We start from the raw sequence: 20,181 nt of genomic DNA on the forward strand, positions 1-20,181 counted from the left end.
GAGACCTGAATAACAAAAGAAGGGAACAACTCCAGTGGTCCTCTCTGCACAACACATCGCCCAGTCAACTGAGCCAGAATACATTTGCTGACTTGGAACAAGCAAAATAACAAACGGTTGACTAACGTGCAAGTCGGGGGCCTCAGGAAACATACTAAACAATCTACACGGTGCCCCCGAAACACAGTTGGCTTACGGACAAGGTTTTTGTTTTGGCTGAGCATATTACTATCTTTCCCCCAATCCAGCTTTACAATTTCAGCCTCAGCCAAGCATGGACAGACCCAATAAGCAGCATCAGATAGGATAGATGGGTCCATCTGCTATCTGAAAAGGAAATTACTAAATAAGTATCAAATATAATGGAGATTTCTTACCCTGAGCCACTCTTCGACTCGGGAGATGAAAAAAAACAAATAGGAAACCCAGAAGCAGTGCAAATGGATTGGTATTGATTTATGTAGCTTACTATAATTATAGATGCGAACAGCAATTAAAGAAATACATCAACATGTGGCAAAAGAAGTGTTTGCTTTCATGCCAAGAGTTAGCTGAGAAGATCAGAAACAACCACTCCACTCATGTCAAAATCACAGTTCTTGACCCAGTGGTTATCGTCTTTGCCAACTGCTATAACAACAAAGCATCAAAACATTTCTTACTTCAGCTGGACTTGCTGTAGTTTTGTCCTAAACAACAAGCGTTGCTGTTTCAAAAATATAGTCTACATTGCTAGATCAGCTACAGAACAGGAAAAGGAAGTTCGGCACTGCCAAGATGGTATCTGTTGTGTCCGGTTTGAAACTTGCTATAGGGCACTTTAATAGTTATGAAAATGATGATAAATTATTAGCTAAATTATTTAATCAAGCTGATTTGTGGTTTCTCACTTTAATCTTCACTGTATATTTTATAGAAAGTAGTAAAAGAGTCAAGAAGTCCGTAAACTTAGCTTAGCAGGAAACAGTTAGCCTAGCTTAGTCAGAAGCCTCCAAATCCCATCAGCTTTCTGTGTTTTGCTCTGAACAAAAAGCTAATATATAAATTATAACAAGGCTATAAAGGTAAAACAAAGCATTGTTTAACTTTTGGACTAGACCAGGCTAATTGTGTTAGTTTCTAGATTTTCCTCTAATCTAAGCTAAGAGTTCAGTTCAGGATTAGCGGGGTGGACTCTGTAGTTTTTGTTATTTACTCAGATCAAACATCAACAGCTGTAGTTTTACTGCTCCACAGCACTTTAGCAAGTGATTCTGCTCACAATCTATGGCTTTATAAAACTGTGTGAAATTGACTGACTAGCGAAAATTGTATATTTCAGATTTTTCTTTATGCAATTTAGGCTACACACTTTTCTAATGTACCGATAAATATACATCCACAGGCCACTTCATTAGAACTTAGAACTTTTATTGTCACTGTACAGTTGCTTGTAGAGTGAAATTCGGTACACATGTTCAACTGCTTGCCGATGCAAATATCTTACCATCCAATCACAACCAGCACGTCATGTGGCTATGGTCCAGGCCACCTGATGAGTTCAAGCTTAGCATCAGAATAGGGAAGAAAGGTTGATTTAAGTGCTTTAAGTAGCATGTGTGTTGGTGCCAAAGTATTTCAGAAAGTGCTGATTGATCTGTTTTTTTCCATACAACCATCTGTAGGGATTACAGAGAATGGTCCAAAAAAAGAGGTCAGAATTTGGTGTAAACACCATTAAAGTGTGGATCCATCCCGCCTTGTATCAATGATTCAGGCTACTGGTGATGGTGTAATGGTGTGGGGGATATTTTCTTGGCCTACTTTGGGCCCCTTAGTATCAAATACTTTGGAATGTGGTGGAATGGATGATTCGCATCAAGGATGTGCAGCCAACAAATCTGCAGCAACTGTGCGATGCTATCACGTCAATGCGGATCACAATCTCTGAGGAATGTTTCCAGAGCCTTGTTGAATCAATGCCACGAACAGTTACAGCAGTTAAATGGGTCTAACTCAATACTAGCAAGGCGTACGTAATAAAGTGTCTGCGATTGTATATCAGCCATGATGAGTTTAAGTCTAAATAGCAAGTGTTCATTCTTCTCTGATCATAGTTAAACTGTGCCCCAGCTATGTTTGTAAATCAGATGCTTTCACATTTATACTGAGTGGCCTGCACTGCAAACCAAAGATGAAAAGGAATTTCAACAGTTGTGATATTTCCAGCTTTTTCAGCAAGCGAATCCAGAGTCTTGACAGGCCGAAGATATGGAGAGGACTGAAGAGATACGGAAAACAGAGTAGGCAGGAGAGACCAAGCAGGACAAAACCACAGAGGCTAGAAATGAGGCCTGAGAGAATGAGAAGAAGAAGACAAGGAAAGTGTGAGGGAGGCAGACGAGCATAAATCAAAAAGAGAAAGGACAAAATCGGAAAGGGAAGAAGGGATGAAGAGATGGATGAAGACAGGGAACAGATAACCCCGCTACAGGAGCTTATGGTACCTTTTTATTCACTGTCCTTAAATATTCTAGTGCAACATACACAATAACATATTTGTCTTTATTTCTGTGATATAAGTCATCAGGCTGAGATTATTCTCAACATTTAATCTCCAAATGTTCTTGTTTTATCAGTAAAGCTGAGGGTAAAATGAATGTGTGCACGCTATATGATTAGATAAGTAACAGGAGAGGAATTTGCCATTAGTTGAATAATCTTCCTCTTCAAATGTGACGTAGCAAATTTGAAGACGTTCCCAACGAAAGGCAGGAGAAAGACGTTTCCACACTCAGTGGTGCCACTCTTGGCCATGGCTCGACTATTTCCTGTGACCATCTGAGAAATACAGCTGTTCTCGGGAATGCGGCTGTTGATTAAATGTGTTTGTGTAGCACGTTGTGGCACAGCATCAACAACTGTAGCTTCAAGCTGTCATAAAAAATATCAGCTGTTCAGTTTTTATCTGTGAACTCCGGGCTGTTGTTCCTGTAGCCCATCATTAAGGAGGCGGGGGAAAAGTGCGCTGATATATTACGACAAGTTTCACCAAAAAAATGGATTTGTGAAACATTTGCCGACTCTATTGAGCTACAGAAGTAGATTTTGTTTTATTCTTTTCAAATGTGTACCACCTTGTCATCACTATATGATCTTTTAGGTCTGCATCCTATCAAATCTCAGCAAGAAAGCGATCGAACTTGCAGAAATATCTGCTGAATTCAGCCTCACAACTTTCACACTATTCTTTTAAATAATCTTTAAAAGAGAGATGCACACTCCTCTGTTGCTGTCCGCCAAACGTACTATGTTATATATATGGATATGTATTTGTTCTGTATCTCAAGGAAGCAAAACTCAATTTAACCTTGTAACTCTAAGTGTCCTGTTTTACATAAAAGCTCAGACCCAGTTATCGTTAGATACAAACACGAATAGCGTAGCTAGCAGGCACCAGATGGCCAATAGTGGTCAGCTGGTAACAAACAAGCAGGTCAGGGCTCTCCTCCACCTCCATTCTGCCCAGCATAAATAATGCAGAGGACTCGAGCTACCAAGAGAAACTCCACCGAACTCCTCTAAAAGCCTCGAGTAACTCTCCGAGCAGGTCCTGAAAAGGCGTGTTTACTTGTGGTGAAAGAAAAAAAGAAGGGGCAAACCTCTGTGTCGTAGCAGGGAGCTACGACACAAAGGTTCTGTTCATTCATTTGTGTCAGACAAGAGTAATTAGATCTGCGTGATGACTGCACTGCATTCTGACATCTTTAAAACTGCATTGATCAAAGCCACAGGAGGGGGGGATTTCAGGTCAGGATGAAAAGCTTTGATAAACAAAACTTCTATATTGTAAAAATAATGAAAATCTGGTGCAGACAGCTATACTAGCTGCACATATTTGCCTCCAGGACCAACATTCTGCTCCATATTGGATTTTCCACCAGTCTGACTTTCCTGGAAACACTTTTCGTCCCTTAGGGCTTATTTATTTATTGATTGCCCCAAAGGATGATGGGGGGAGGGGGGCTGGCTGCATCATTCACAGAGGGTGACATGTATTTATTACTCCTTTGTACTCTGTATTCTGAGCGTAGTGAATTTTTGGCAATATTGTTAATTTTTTGACAATAATGTCAGTGAGACTTCGTTTAATTTACCTGAATTGATTTGGAGAGATGAAAGGAACATCTATAACAGCTGCTCCCGGGGCATTCAAGGTACTGGCACAACTATTAGAGCCACAAAAAAGGATTACTCTAGTATCCTAGCATAGTTTTCATTCACAGTAGACTGAATGTGCACTTGTCTGTTCAATTAAAGTCAAGCTATATAAGTGGTGAGGGTTTACACTTTGGCAATGCAAAAATGACCTCATCATGCTACTCAAGTTGAGCCGAAACGAGTGGAGGGGGTGTATGTGAGCATAAGTGGGCAAGAGAGATAGAGGATGAGAGCGAGAGAGAAAAAGAAAAAGCTCAAAGGGAAGGGTAAGTAACAGAAAAAGCTTCTCCTCTCGGAACAACTGCAATCACAGCCGCAGCCAAAACCCCCCCGGATGCGTCCTTGCTGCCTAACGGAAACTTCTCAGCAGGCCTTAAAGCAACTGAGACGGAGGCTGGAGGTTGTGCAGTGGCGTGTGTACCATTCAGCATGAGCACAATTTGTGTTCTGCGTTACAGAAAGAGTGCCATCTGTAGTACTTGGACAATAAATGACGACCACGTCAGTTTTAAGAAACGTCAGAATTTGCTGAGACAACTAACATGCTTGTGTTTTCTTCAACGGTAATGCATTCACATTAGGAAGAAATGCAAATGTGCAAAGTAAAGAAGTCCAAAGTTCTGTCGCATTTTCACACGGCATGCTTAACTGCAAAAACCAATGAGGTGCTTTATGGGATTTGAATATTTAATCTAGTATTTAGTTTAGAAATGGAACAACAAAACACGTTTTTGCAACACATTCAATTTATTATATAGGCAATTCATTACCTTACTTAAGCTAATTACACTTGAAATGAGTTGTTTTTAATATTACTCGCCATTGTACATGCCAAACGATAGTGAAACTATGAAAACTGTAAAAGCCTTTGATTAAAAGTTGTTTTTTACTGCTGCAACCAACACATTTAAAAAAACACAACTTTAACCTTGAGGAAAACAGCCTCTGTTTACCAGTTTGTCCTGACTTTTCATAGTTTCACTAGCGCTTGGAGGAGCTTGCAAGTGTTTGCAGACAAGTTGGCATCTTCCATGCAAACTACTAGTGACTCAGGCAACCTACTAGCAACCAAAGCAATTAAAAAGAGAGTTTTCAGTGACGCACTTGCAACCACTTTGCAACTAGCGACTGCTAGCAACCTCCAGCAGCAGTTGCAAGATGTTACCAACCATTATCCAAACCACTCGAGCTTCTGACCACCTATCCTACAAAATTCCTCTACAGCAAAGACGACAATAATGCACTTGTATACCAAACAATACAACAGAGCATGTGTCATTAACACATAGAGATTTTCCAATATTAGCAAGGCAACAATTAGCAATATTAGCAAGGCAGTTAGCACTGACATCACCATAGGCGCTGACGATACATCCTCCTACTGGTTTAACATTTTAAAACAGGGGAAAGGCAGGGTGTAAGAGCAGAAGTAAATAATTTTAGACGTATGCATTAGACAACAACAACAACAACAACAAAAAGGTTTAAATGCATAAAATGTGACCGTGTTTAATTAAAGGCGCTCAGCGTTTGTGATTAATGTGTTAATGACATGCTAATGTGTGACACTATGTTAATGTTTGAGTTTCATGTGTGTGATGTTACTCTTAGGAACATGAAGGTACATCTCGCGCACACACACACACACACACACACACACTGTCTTATCCATACAGCATAAGGTTTATATCACTTTGAACCTGAACCCTGGCACATTTGCCACAGTGTTCCTTTAAACAGCTTCTCTAAACATCAGCCTTTCCAGCCCATACTTGCAACACGTTGTTCCCCTCACACACACACGACCCATCTGCTTCAGCTCTCCAGACCTTGCATCTGGCCTCCCATGAACCATATCTCTGTTTAACACACACACATACACCGAGGAGCTCTAAAAAACCCCCACAGAATCAGTGCGATTATGTTTGAGCTGCATTAGAACACAGAGGGCATAACTCGAAATGTGACCTCTTTGCACCTCAGCAGGAACTACAGACCAGTGTGAAACGGCAGAAACAAAACAAAATCTGTTTCTGTGAGATCCTTTTTTTAAGCAAAGAAAAGCAGATAGACTAAATCGGTCTTGGGATGAAAGGACGTTTTGAAAAAAAAAAGAAAAAAGCCTACTGTGGGAAGCTGGCACATCAACTGTTGCTCTGCAAAAGACACAGAGCCTCCAAGGAAATTATGAGGAGCGGTTTCAGATCCATACCTTCGTGATACACCACAGCCGGCGTGAACACAGGCTCTGTGTGTTGCCGTATGCAAAATGAGTTACATAATCAGCAATGATCCCATCATTGTTGCATTTTACTGTGTTCAGCTGCTTGGTTGTGGGCTGCAGTACACGTCGCGCTGACGTGATGCATGTGACACTGGGGTGACGATTAAACGCACGCAAACGGGCGGGCACAGAGCAGACAGGAGGCATCTGCTGCTGTCACGACGTATGGTCTATGACGCAGTGTTGACCCCCACGTGTGGAAACTGCCTGTGATTCGTTCTTTGTTGCAGTTTTCCGATGGGACATTTAAGAACTTTGGGGCTAATGCTGCAATGCGCCTCTTAAGAAACTTTAACAAGCATTTTTTTTCATTCTGTAAACAAAACACTCACATCAGTCAAAGCGAATCAATTGCAAAACCTTGGAATAGAGGGGACACACACACACACACACACATACAGTAGGAGACTTTCCACATCAGTCAAGCTTTTATGAAAACATCAAATGAAGCTGCGCACGTGCCTGTAGAGGCACTGCCATTCACATGTGTGCGCTATCAGCCTGGATGACTGTGTGCCATTTCACTGCATGTGTATGAGGAGCAGCTTTAGGAGTGCATGAGGGGGATATAGGAAGGAGGCTGGCTGTCAGGATGTGGAGTCCATTGTCTGTCCAACAATGAAGAGATTGAGTCGGCAGGAGTCCTGTGGCTCTCTCAATAAAGGCATTAACATCTGGGGCGAGAGGGCTACAGTGTGTGTGTGTGTGAGAGAGAGAGAGCGACAGAGTGTGTGTCATTGTTGCGAACACCCTGGATAAAAGTGGATTTTTAAGTTTGTTTTTTTGTAGCCTGGGAATAATGCAGATGTCAGGAGGAATCCTTCAACAACTGAATTGGTTTTGAAAGATCTCTCCTTGTAACCCGCTTCACTGCCGAATAATCTGTGCAATACTGCGCGTGCCTTTAGTGAGGATTATGTGTCTACTTTTCTTTTCTTCCCCCTCAAAGTCTGTGAACTTGATTTATACCAAATTAAAAGGTGGGTGAATTGAATTTTGGCAGGCTTATCCACTGCTACATCCCTCTGCTCAGCAAATGTCAACTTGCTAACTCAGATTTCTACTCGCTTATTGCTTCCATTAATCTTTGCAAATGACACAGTGACACAAGCGGACGCACAGAGACCTGCAGAAGCCACCCGCCCACCTGTGGTACAGGGAAAGGGAGTCTCCTGTGACAGTTACACAAATATCACAGATCCTCAAGTATGATATCACTACTAAAAACCTATCTCCTCTGTCCCACATGGCAACAGCCCTTTGTAGGGACCCCCAACCCAACACCCTTCCTTCCTTCTTCTAAACTACCACCTCCTTACACCAACCCTCACTTCCTCACTGTCCAGTGTGGACACACGCCCCTCCTTCCAACCCTCTTCCTCCTCCTCAGTAATTACAATAATCACTCAAGTGAAGCTAATACTTACTTCATTAAGGCAAAGGAAAAAAGAAAGAGAGGGAAAGAAGAACAAGGAGGAAACCACTCCAAAGTAATATCTCAAACCAGTGGATTATTGTCACCATAAGAGCTTCATTTTTGAGTATTAACTGAGGGATACAGGCAGCAGTTGAAGGGACTCAGTTCTTTCTTTCTTTCTTGGAATCTGAAACTTAAAACCTCTTCACAAATCTAAAATCCACACATGTGCACAAGTGCAGAAAACTTTGAAATCTACAAAGCAGTTTCCCTTCGCAGGAAGACGACAGCGGCCACAGTGAGTGAGGATTACGAGGGGGATCTGTATTGATGTTATTAGAGGCGGAAAAAAGCACCACCAAGCAAAAGAAGCTGCCTAAAAGTTTGTCTTGTCAGGCACCAGGCTCCCTCAGAACTTAAGAGCCTGAAATACAGGCAGACACAAAAGAGATCATTCTCAGACTGCTGCACCAGTATCCACCGAGAGGTCAGCTTCGCGTTGTGCGTTTTTGCTGCACGGTGGCATTGCCGGGCTGTGATTGTGGAGGTGCAGCGGCAGCACATTACAGTAGATGCACAGAATTACAGTAGAAAAAAGCCCGGAGTTGATTCCCTTCCAACTGCCCCTGACCGCAGTGCGCTGTGTTTACACAGCGCGAAAAGGAGATAAAGTTGCATCGCATTGAGCCCCAAAACTGGCAACCCAAAACACCCCAAATCATCTGTCTATACAAACGCACTGCACCTTATATGGTGCTGTTTTAGGAAGAAATTAAAAAAAAAACGTGGGCTTCTTGGCAACAGTTGGAGATTCGGACGCTCCGGGGTTTGGGATGTTTTCTGCTTCTGCTTGCTTCGTTAGTGTGTTAAAATCCAGCCGCCTCACAGCGCTGGAAGCAATATTGCCGAGAAATAACGAGCGCACATTTACCTTATTATTACGACGAGGGTGCTGATGATCACGGGCAATGCGTCCTGCGCTTTTCCTCCCCGCTCTTCGTCCTTCTCTGACGACTGGAGCCAGTATCCGTTTCTGCCTCTCTGTCTCTCTCTCTCTGCTTTCTCCGTTATCTCACGTTTGTTTTTGAATTTGAGTTATAAATTATTCCACATCCTCATCAATTTCTGATGATCTCTCTCGCAGTTCCTCTCGTGTCCCCTATGGCTTTTTTTCCTCCTAAAAATGTTTGGACTATAAGGCAAATCAAGCCATATGATCCTGTCATTCAGTTTTTCACACAGAACTGGCTCTCCGCGCAACTCCCTCCCTGGGCTTTGTAACACGAAACCAGGCGAAGACGAGGAGGAGGAGGAGGAGGAGAAAATGAGGAGGAGAGGGGAAAAAAAGCAAAGAAAGAAACGAGAGCGTGGATTGAATCCACTATCTGGGACCAGCTAAAAGGATCTACCCGCCTCCCTGTCTCAGAAGTTTCGGCAGTCCGTAACAAGCAGATATGTCAGAGTGGTCGTCGCGCTGCGTCTCTGTGCCAATGTCCAATGGAAATGATGTATATGGGAGTGTGTGTGAGGGGTGCGTGGCGCTGCGGCGTGTGTGCGCCCCCAGCCTACTTCTGCAGTACGCATCACAGCAGGGACCTGAGAGGATTATAAAAAAAAAACAAAAACAAAAAACCCCAAAGAAGCACACAAACAGGTCTCCGCCCATTAGCCCCTCAGAACAAGGGTCAACAGCAGAGGACCCCCCCCCCCCGCCCCCCCCGGCAGTCATTAGATTTACTGTAGAACATGCACGTTTCTTTCTTTCTTTCTTTCTAAAATAAGTGCGCCCCAACCTGAGGTCAAAGTCCCTTTATACCTCCGACTCCATCTGACACCCAGGACTTGGGTGGTGCTACGCCACTGACCACCAAGCTTAGCATAAGAGGTGGGATCCAAATATGATAGCAGTGATATCAACACTGGTCTTGGAATCGGACTGGTACTAGGATACTTTGTGCAGTATGTAGCTTACTCAGTTGTGTTAATTATTACTTTCCGGGAATTAAAAAATACATCTCAATAATAAACAATGAAAAGGGTCTGAACCTTTTTGTGTTGACTGTCACATCTACTTCGTTAAAAGTGAACGAGACAAATGAAAACAACCCAAAGTGTTTTAGAAACATGCCAGGTGTCAAAAAAATCCCCGTTTCAAAACATGAAAAGCTGAAAGGTTTGTTTTGTTGTGTTAACTAAGTATTGTGGAAAGTAAAAATCATAGTTATTAAACTATGGTCATTAAATTTTTTTTTTCAGAATTTGCAAATTGTTAATGAATCCTAAATCAACCAAAATTTGCAGTATCGCACAGCACTGTTTAACATCCCTTAAACAGATGTTAATGCGGCATTATAATTAGTATTTCCTTTAATAAAGTTACTAAACTTGTTGTCAGATGAAGTCTGTAACAAATGTTTATTTTTTTTGTATTCGTTCTCTAATCGTCTCATGAAAATAAAGAAACATTAATCTTAGTTTTCTAAGATTTTGTAGTCTGCATCTCCTCTGCACATTTTAATGATGCACTTATTGATTGCTCTCAAAACTCAAAATGCTGCTCATCTGCTGCCGTTATAATAAATGCTCGGTCTCAGCAGAAGAAGACAGATATATTAAGTATGATATTAAGTGGGGTAAGTCTTGGATTCTTTTACTAGTAAACGCAACATTATTCCCTCCGGTATGATTTAAAGTCCTTCGTCATTCATGTTTAGCTAATTTGAAAGCCTTACCCTCACTTACCCAGTTTAGGGTCACTGGGGGCTGGAACCTATCCCAGGTGCCATTGGGTGAGATGTGGGGTACACCTTGGACAGATCTCCAGTCTGTCGCAGGGCTAACACAGAGAGACAGACAACCATTCACACTCACATTCACACCTATGGGCATTTTAGGTTTAGGTTGGTAGTCCATTTGGTGGACTGCTAAGGTCACAAGTCCATTGCTGTCCTGTGACGTACTGGTAAATCTGGTGTCACTGTGCTGATTATCACAGCGAGGCTAGCGACCACACACTCTCACATCCATACCTATGAGCAATTTGCAATCAACAGGTGTTCTAAAGCGGCGTCCACACAGTAGCTGTAATAAATTAGCAATTTCAAACAACAAAGCGAAATAACAATAAACTTTTCTCAACTTTGAAGCGAGCGATTGAAGTAACTACAAACAAGAGTGAATAATGCTCTTGATTGACATGTGGCAATGTAGAAAATACAGAAGAGGGTTACCTAGGCAACCAGAGCCTTGAATGTTCTGACAGCCAGCTATCAGCTAGAAAGCAATATATGATGAGCAAATCTCTTCATGTGTGGATGCCCTTTAACAAGCATGTCCTTTCAATGTGGGTGAAAGCCAGAGTTATAGAAGAAACCGACGGGAGAACAATCAAAACTCCGACCACGAGGTGCATGTGCTATATGTGGGGCAAAAGTGCCAGCACGCTCCACCGTACAGCTCTTGAAAAACAAAACTACTCTGAATCACTTTAATCAAAGCAGCAGTCTCTGCTGTGTGAGTGGCACTCCCAGAACAGAATCCTACATTTTTCGTAACGAAAATCTGAAGCCATGTCTTTCAAATACAAAAGAGGTTCTATCAAATAGTATCTGTTGATGTAATTGGTGATTTTAGGGCAGAAATAATCTTTAATTTCTAAACGAAAACATACACTTAAGCTTAAAAATAGTCCAGATTTTTTGCAACAATACTAAAGTAACCATCATGCTTTTGTTTTGTGGGAAACAGGATTTATGAGAATGGGCAGAGGTAGAAGTTAGCAGTAAGCACGCTAGCTAGCTGACATCTGAAAATGATGTGATATTCTGGCTGAAGCATTTCTATCCATCCATCCATCGTCTTCTGCTTATCCCTGTCAGGTTTGCGGGTGGGCTGGAACCTATCCTATCCCAGCTATCTTAGGGCGACAGGTCAGTCTGTCGCAGGGCTAACACATAGAGACAAACAAACATTCACACTCACAATCACACCTATGGGCAATTTAGAGTTCCCAATTAACCTAAAACCACTAAATGCATGTTTTTGGACTGTAGGAGGAAGCCGGAGTACCTGGAGAGAACCCACGCAAACACGTGGAGAGTATGCAAACTCCGCACAGTTAGCACTGTGAGGCAACAGCGCTAACCACTGTGCTAGAAGTATCTCTAAAAAACAAAAAAATACACTTCGGCTGTAATTTCAGACATAAAGATAAAAAGCTATATAATCGTAGGTTTTTGGAGGGATCGTGAAGTTAGGCTAGTTGAAGTACTTTATGTGATGTTGCAGCTAGCTACATAGGTATTTTAGCTTTAGGCTAATACGAAGACAGCAGCACAGGTGACATATTCAACAAATTGAATTCTTTTATTTGACAGTACAATGAGTTTTTGGGACACGTCTCATCATACGGTAGAAAGATGACACTTTTTGATTTATTTTAGTTTTTCAGGCTTTTTAAAGAAATGACAGCTATCAGATTCTGCTGAGAGTCTGCAAAAGTTGCAGTGCTGTTAGTGTCAGGATGTGTAGCTTGAGCCACGGGGGCTGTCATTAGTGACATCGGCCCATATCTACTGCCGGTGCTGAGCACTCTTCCCTTGTTTGATGCTTGAATGCATATCTCAGGAGTACGATGACTGACAAAGGACTGAGAGGACTTGCACTCATGTACATCTATCATCATACTGGAGCCGAAGCTGGGGCCATTTTGTTTGACAACAGGGGGAAATGCAGAGTTACCTTCAGATTGGGAGGAAAACTATTTCTTGATATTTTCCCATCAGTTTCTTTTTTTGGTTATGTCTTTTTGGAGGCTGGTTTGGTTTTTGTTGTCGTATCTACTTGACCCTGTTTTGTGCAAGTTTTCATGACATTTCTGTTCATAAATGTGAGACTACAGACGAATTGCACATTTTTCTGAGCTATATCCAATATGTGATGTTGTGCACTTGGTTGGCTTTGGTCTGTTGTGTTGGCTGCTACTCTAATTAGATTTTTAGGGTTTGTTGTATTGGTAAGATTAGTGAAATTTAAAAGCATGAATCACTGTACTATGAATTTAAGTTTATGTGAATAGCATTAATAAAAAGCTGTACAAAAGTAGAATGACAATTGAATAGTTTTTAAGCTTCTTTTAGGACTGAAGCCTAATCCAAAAACAATAAATACAGCACTGCAGCACATTGAAAAATAAGAGCCTCTGCCAACGCAGTACCCAGAAACAGTGTTGATCATCACTTAACAAGCGGACTGATAAAAAGAAATTACTCTGAATGAGTCAAAGCAATTGGGAAATACTGCTACAAATATTTCATCTAGTTGAGCATGCTGACATTTCCTTTCTTCCGGTCTGTTCTTTTCTTTTTTTAATAATCACTGTTTTCGGATAAAGGCTTTACCCTTCTGTTGCATTCATAGTATTGTTTAAGCAGACTGATGAATTTTAGCATGTTGATTAATATAATTACTATGAAATAACTTACCTACTCCAATTGTTTGTTATTGCAGTGACGAACAATGAACTTGCGATCTCGTTGCCTCTGAAAAAACGTGCTTGGAACTTGCAAGTGAAGTTGCAAGTTCCAAGCACCTACGATGCATCAAGATGAAGATAAGAAAGTGAGTCTCCAATCGGTCTGCAACTGAGTGAGGTCAAACTGTCACTTTTGTGGAAATTGTTGGTAATAATACAGCCATTAACTGCGGTAAATCAGTGGAAGATACCAATCTCTTGCCGCCTATTGCAAATTTGTTGATAGAAAATTACATTATTGCAGACTGAACTGAATGCATAAAACAAGTTAGATCAGAGAAACAGTTGTGATGCCGAGCATGCAAACACCAGTAACCGTGGAGAATCACAGCCAATGAGACCTGTGTCCTGCAGGTTCCCCTTTATGCCTAAATCCAGATGTTCTGGTACAAATACACGTAGGCTGCTAATTTCAGCCACACTTTTTAAGATATAAAATATCTGATATTAGGAAAATGATCCTGAGCAGCATGAACAAACACACAAGACTGGACAATAATCTAAAAAAAGATTTAAAAGGAGATTAAAAGGCGAATATTAGAACGATAATCTCTGAGGATTAGCACAGAAAGTATTGCAAATTATTTTTTATCTCTATGTTTTTCCTACCTGTTCAAGACACCATGGGTCCTTTTGACCGCAGCATAAATAAGTAAACAAAGACTAGGCTGTTAGAAAACCATCTTTCCATTACTGCAGGAATATATTTGCCTTACTGTAAAACCTGTAAACCTCTCGGCCCTGCCCGATGCTAACCCCTCTGCAACTTCTACAGATGGTTCCACGTCCTGCACCGTTTTGCCCAAATCCTCGCGCAGACAGATTACCAAATAAACAGGGCTGAATTATAGTGCTCGTAATCTCAAACGCACATCAGGTTGCAGACGATCTGGCACACATTTGTTTGGCTTGAGAGTTAATGAGTTTGGATTTAGGACACTAATTTAGAGTCAGACTCTCGTACGGCAAGTGTGTTAAAAACAGCACGCTGATGAAAAGGAGAAGTAGCACGGCCTCAGGCCACATCAAGAGACTCTTGGAAAAGAAAAAAAATGTGGGTTTTGTGCAGGGAAGTTGTTCTTGGGATGGCGAATGTGGCCTTCAAGGAACTTAAATGAAAAGAGAAGACACTCGCAAACAAGCAATCCCAAGCAGACCTTGACCTTCCACTGGATTTTTAACGCCTCCGCCAGTCAATAACACTTCAAAATGAAAAAAAGGGACTGTGATGAAAATGAATTTGCACGGATTATTTGGACCCAAAGTTGGATTAAATAGACTTCAGATGTATTATGTGAAGAAGCAGTCAAGTGTGAAGTTCCCTGCGCTGACCTCGAGTTCAATTTGTTGCCGGTGTTCTCTCCACTCTCTGGGAGTTTCAGTATAGTGAACAACTTCATGTGAGTTTTTACTTGTTCTCTTATTCAATTTCCTATATGCTGAGCCAGTTTTATGACCCTCCGGGCCTGCAAAAGCCATTCATATCTTACTTTAGAAGCCCATGCTTCTGCTTTGACAATGCTGAGGAATTTCTGCTACGCTTAAAACCTTTAAATGTGTCAAAGCAGCAGCTCCGGCTTTAGTGTTTGATCATATATTACTGTTATATTCATTCTCTAGCTTTAGTTTTTGCACTTACATGGTCAGATATAGGTGTCTGAGCTGTCTGTCACGGGAGCACATTCAGAGCCTGTCTGGCTCTCTTTCTTGCTTTCATTCTTTCTTTTTCTCCAACCTTTAAAAATTCATCACGTTTCAAGCTAAACTGTGCCGGAGTTTAATTCACACCTCCACCCCAATGGGAGCCTTTTATTCCCTCTTTTTTTGTTCGAACACCTGTGGTGGGCGTGGAGGAGCACTCAATTTGGCTGCGTTTCTGTTTATCAATGTACAGCCGTCAACATAGTGAAAGCGAAAACTTTCTCGCGTATGCCAATGCCATCGCTTTGAGCATACGGCCCCGAGAGTGTGAAAGCATAAATTACAAGCTAATGGCTGACAGAGCGGCAAAGGAAGATAGCGGCTGATAGCGAGTCAGGAGCTCTCGCTTACTCTGATTTTCACAGCATCTGATAAACAATAACAAGGATGTGCAAGTAACTGCCGCACTGCAGTAGCATGTGTTTTTTTTTCTTCTTTAGAGAAATTAATATGAGATGATAAAAAGATGCAGATTTGTACTATCATTCAGAAGAGCTTCAATAGCTCATCTCAGCCATAAAAGTCTGGAAATAAATCAAAGGTTTGTTAAATGTGTGCGCCTCACACTCCAGAGAGTTAACCCTCTATATGGATGACTGAGTACTGCAGACTACAGACCACAGTACAGCATCTAAGACTACAGGGCTGTGGGCCAGACATGATTATTTACAGCACAAGGGGATATCTAGGCTTTATGTTTTTCCCCCCCATCTTCCACAACACAGTGGCTTCCACTTAGAGAATAAATCCTGAGGTCATTGCTTAGTGGAGAAGAGTGCTAATTTAGGACTTTCTCCTTTCAAAGTAAAAAAAAGTGTCCCCAACCTTTTTTGTGCCAGTTTATGTCCGACAATATTTTCACAGAGTGGCCTTTAAGGTGTCGTGGATAAATACAACAAAATAAAACCAGTAGGTACCAAAAAAGAGAAGATTTATTCATAACACACGGGAAAATGACTCACGGACCGGTACTGATCCGTGGCCCGGGGGTTGGGGATCGCTGCTTCTTTCTGGGCTACGTTGAATTTTTCACTGGATAATATTACTACAGGCATGTTAACCAGAATTTGATTTGGTGGACCTCTACTCGGGCAGCGTTTTGGCGTATTGCTTCCAGGCTTACATTGTATAAGGCAGCGGTCCCCAACCCCCGGGCCTCGGACCGGTAACGGTCCGTGAGTCGTTTGGTACCGGGCCGCGAGAGTTGAGGTTCAGGTGTGAAATGTATAGTTTTCAGGGTTTTTATTGGTTTTCAGCGTTATTTTGTTATCGTTGTTATCGTTAACTCAGTTTTCCTGGGTCTTTTCACGTGTGTTATGAATAAATTTTTTTTTTTTCGGTACTGGTACTAGTTTTATTTTGTTGTATTTATCCGCGACACCTTAAAGGCTGGTCCATAAAAATATTGTCGGGCATAAACTGGTCCGTGGCGCAAAAAAGGTTGGGGACCGCTGGTATAAGGGACAGAAAAATTGGAAGTAATGCTCCTTAATTGGAGTACAGCATCAAGTCAGTTAAACCTGCGGGATATTGATCTGGTTGGTTAAGTAGCAGAGGAGGTTGTTAATCAGTTTCAGCTGCTTTGGTGTTAATGCAATTAACAACAGGTGCACTAGAGAGGCAAAAATAAAACAACCCCTGAAACAGGAATGGTTTTACAGCTTTGCATTTGACCAGTGTCACTACTGGTAGCATGACGTGATAGCTGGACCCTACAGAGGTTGCACAGGTACTCCAACTCCTGAAGGATGGAACATCATCACCCTCGCTGCAGGAAGGAGCGCTTTCGCAGATCATTCATCCCAACAGCAGTTAGACTCTATAACTCCTCAATCACGATGTCATAAGTCACTGGACACTGTGAACATCCACGGTCACCACTTCATGCATAATGGACCTTCCATGACCTTCCAAACTATATAGTTTATGTCTTCCATATTTCCAACTATATCCATAATCACATACTGTGTATGCTACCATTGTATCTAGTGTATTATCTTACTTTTTTTCATTGATTGTACTTATTTGTATTTTTGTATTTCCTTCATATATCTGTACCTGAGCTGAGGTGACGCAAAACTTTTCCCGTTGTGGGATCAATAAAGTCTTATCTTATCTTAAAATGTGCTATTGCCATGTTTGCTGTGTCTCCCAGCACAGTTTCAGGAGACAGGCAGTTACTGTAGGAGAGCTGTTGAAGACAATAGAACAAAATGACTGTGTTTGCATCAGAAGTTAGTGAGGGCGGTTTCCATCCACGCAGCGACCCTCGGAAAATCCCCTGAAACTATTCTAATGGTTGTGAAACAACAATCAGACTGAGGTGTCACAAAAATCAACATTAATGGTCCAGGGGAGGCCGTCAAATGTTGTCTTTATGGGGGAAAGATAATAAAACAGCACCGATATCATAACAACAGTGTGGATCAGTCAGGAAATGAGAAAAAATCTGCCCAAAAAGATATAAAACTGTGTGGCCAGTGGATTCCTGTTGTTTGCTTTGCACAGGAGTACAAATTATAGCTTTCACACTAACCCAGCCGAACCAAATAGATTGGTAAATGGTAAATGGACTGGTTCTTATATAGCGCTTTTCTACTCTTCTGAGCACTCAAAGCGCTTTACACAACTTGTGCATTCACCCATTCACACAAGCACATTTCTCTAGGTGCTTTTCTAGATAACATTCACACACATTCATACTCCGATGGATGCATCGGAGAGCAATTTGGGGTTAGTATCTTGCCCAAGGATATTTGGCATGCAGACTAGGGGAAGCCAGGAATTGAACCACCAACCTTCTGATCAGTAGATGACCTGCTCTACCACCTGAGCTACAGCCACCCAATTTAAGTTTAAGTGTTAAAGCACCCAAAGGTCCTCTGGAAATTACAGGGGGACTCTTGATACTTTTCTAGGATGTTGTGGTCTCGCTGGGGCAGCACCATTTCAGCAACAGTCAGAACTGTTCAGCTCCATAAAAGAGAGGTAATGGGTAAATTCAGTGATGGCCCTCGTGAGCAACTTCTCCTACCACCTACATCCATAACCAGCTCCTTCTGTGGCTTCTCATACTTACAGATTTGCTACTGCACATCGGTGTCTTATCCCAACACTCGCTCCCGTTACCTTTTTAATTTACTCTGTACATTTTTAATGCATCGTCATTGTGTTTTGCCTTTCCTCATCTGGTTACGCTTCACAATTTCTTTGTTACTTATCATTAAATTGCTCCTTTTGTGCGAGTTTTCTTTCTAGCCTGATTCAAAAGAAAGACATGGAATATCTACACTTGACACTCAGACGTGAACCGAAAGGAGAGTGTAGCTTAATCCGCACAGGACGGTGTACATGGGCCTGGCTCATGAAATCCAGCTCTTCATATAGTAAACGTAGGAGGGATTAACTCTAGTGATTCACAATTCAGGTCAATCTTTCCCCGGCAACAACAGAGAAGAGATTTTGCCGGTATTGATGGAAACTAAACCCTAAAGAGCTTCAGCTTCGAGGCAGGGCCAAAAGAACAAGAAAAAACAGCTTCCTTTTGTATTGTTAACCGATGGATTCAAAATGCTAAATCACTGTTGCTCCACTTCCAGACCTTACACGTCCTAGCACTGTTGGTACAGAGGTAATATGAGTGACAAGCAAGCAACAGGAATACTCTCTGGTAAAAGTAGAAAGCGGGTCCCGGCATGAGAAAGTGGGGTAAAGTCTCATTACGAGGCAGAGCACAGGTCAGGTCCCATGAGCCTCTGCTCTCTTTTTTTCCTCTCTTTGCTCTGCTTGGACTTTTTCATCACAGTAAGACATTAGGTTTACTTTGGCTTAAATTTACAGCTGGGAAACAGTAATTTTGAGCAGCTACCTCAATTACCTCGAGTAACCTTTTGGTCTCACTAGTACAAGCTTTTCTGTAGGACAGAGGTAGTCGCAACTTTTCGGTGTCCTCTTTTTCTCGCTTGCAAATAGACGCCGAAAAACGAAAGGTGTAAATGTAGAACCCCACTGTGGGCTTGTTCAAGTCTCGGTACTTTATACTTAGAATGAAATGATCGATACTGACCTCGGATTAGGATTAGGGTGTTAGACTATCAGGTAGATCATAAAGAGATTGAAATGAAAAGTAATGAGTGGGTTTAACACCGGGCGGTGGCGGCTTGATTCTAAACGACAGAGAGCCAGAGTTGTCATAATCAATCTAAAGATCTTTTCGCAACGTTAGCTTTTTGACAGAAAACCGCTTTCAGCCGCTGCTGATCTGTCACATTTCATCTCATTGCAATTTCATGGGTAAACATTTGTGGAACCAAGTGGAGAAATCTCCCGTCTTCATCTGAAATGAATGGCCCCAAATGTTTCATTGCCTTTGGTAGTCGCCCGGTGGTTAATATCTATTGAGATGAGTGTATTAAAGCATGGCCCTATATGATGAGAAGCTCCCTCCTTTCCCCCTGACAGAATAAGGAAATTACAGCTCAACATAACATCATTTCATTCAACTTGTATATTCATTAAGTGGAGATACGAAGCGACAAGCGAGGTTTTAATCTCTGCGTTTTTAGAATGGAAAGAAAAAAAATCGCTTATAAACGTTCATCATCTTTTTTGATCGAACCTCGAGTCACAACCGTGGCATTTGATTAGAAAAGAACTGGGCTCTGTTTTCCTTAAAGAAAAGTTGTTCAGTTCAGGAGTGGGTTTTTCTCCACACAAGAAAGGAGCTTAATTTTCTTTAATGTCAGGGGGGTGATAGATCAGCTCGATGGCAGAGATAAACCACTGGTTCAGCCCTGAGTTTCTTTCACTTAATTTCGCAAAGTCTCCAAGCCTATAAATCAGCGCTGGATCTCAGCTTAATTCAGATATCTGCATAGATCACCTCGCTGCTTTTCTTTCTCTCTTTATGGGATTTATCATCTTAAGTAGGAAGGAATAGTTTTCAGGTGGTTATTAAATTTCTTCAGTCCCTAAATGAACACGTGCTGCATGTCAGTGCAGATGGGTGGTGAAAAAAACTGCTGAGCGAGGCAGAAATGAGTCACT

The 20,181-nt window shown here is 41.7% G+C and overlaps 1 protein-coding gene across 2 annotated transcripts in view; it reads right to left on the bottom strand.

The window, feature by feature from the left end:
• The window catches only part of sema4c (sema domain, immunoglobulin domain (Ig), transmembrane domain (TM) and short cytoplasmic domain, (semaphorin) 4C), a 108,036-nt gene extending 98,534 nt beyond the window's left edge, over window positions 1-9,502 (bottom strand). For both annotated transcript variants that reach the window (XM_085180668.1, XM_085180667.1), the window contains exon 1: window positions 8,833-9,502. The gene's annotated coding sequence lies outside the window, so the exon portion shown is untranslated. The remainder of the gene's footprint in view (window positions 1-8,832) is intronic.
• Between the last annotated feature and the right edge of the window lie 10,679 nt (window positions 9,503-20,181).

The sequence above is a fragment of the Neolamprologus multifasciatus genome, chromosome 12 (genome assembly GCF_963576455.1).
Source record: "Neolamprologus multifasciatus chromosome 12, fNeoMul1.2, whole genome shotgun sequence".
NCBI classification, from domain to species: Eukaryota; Metazoa; Chordata; class Actinopteri; order Cichliformes; family Cichlidae; genus Neolamprologus; species Neolamprologus multifasciatus.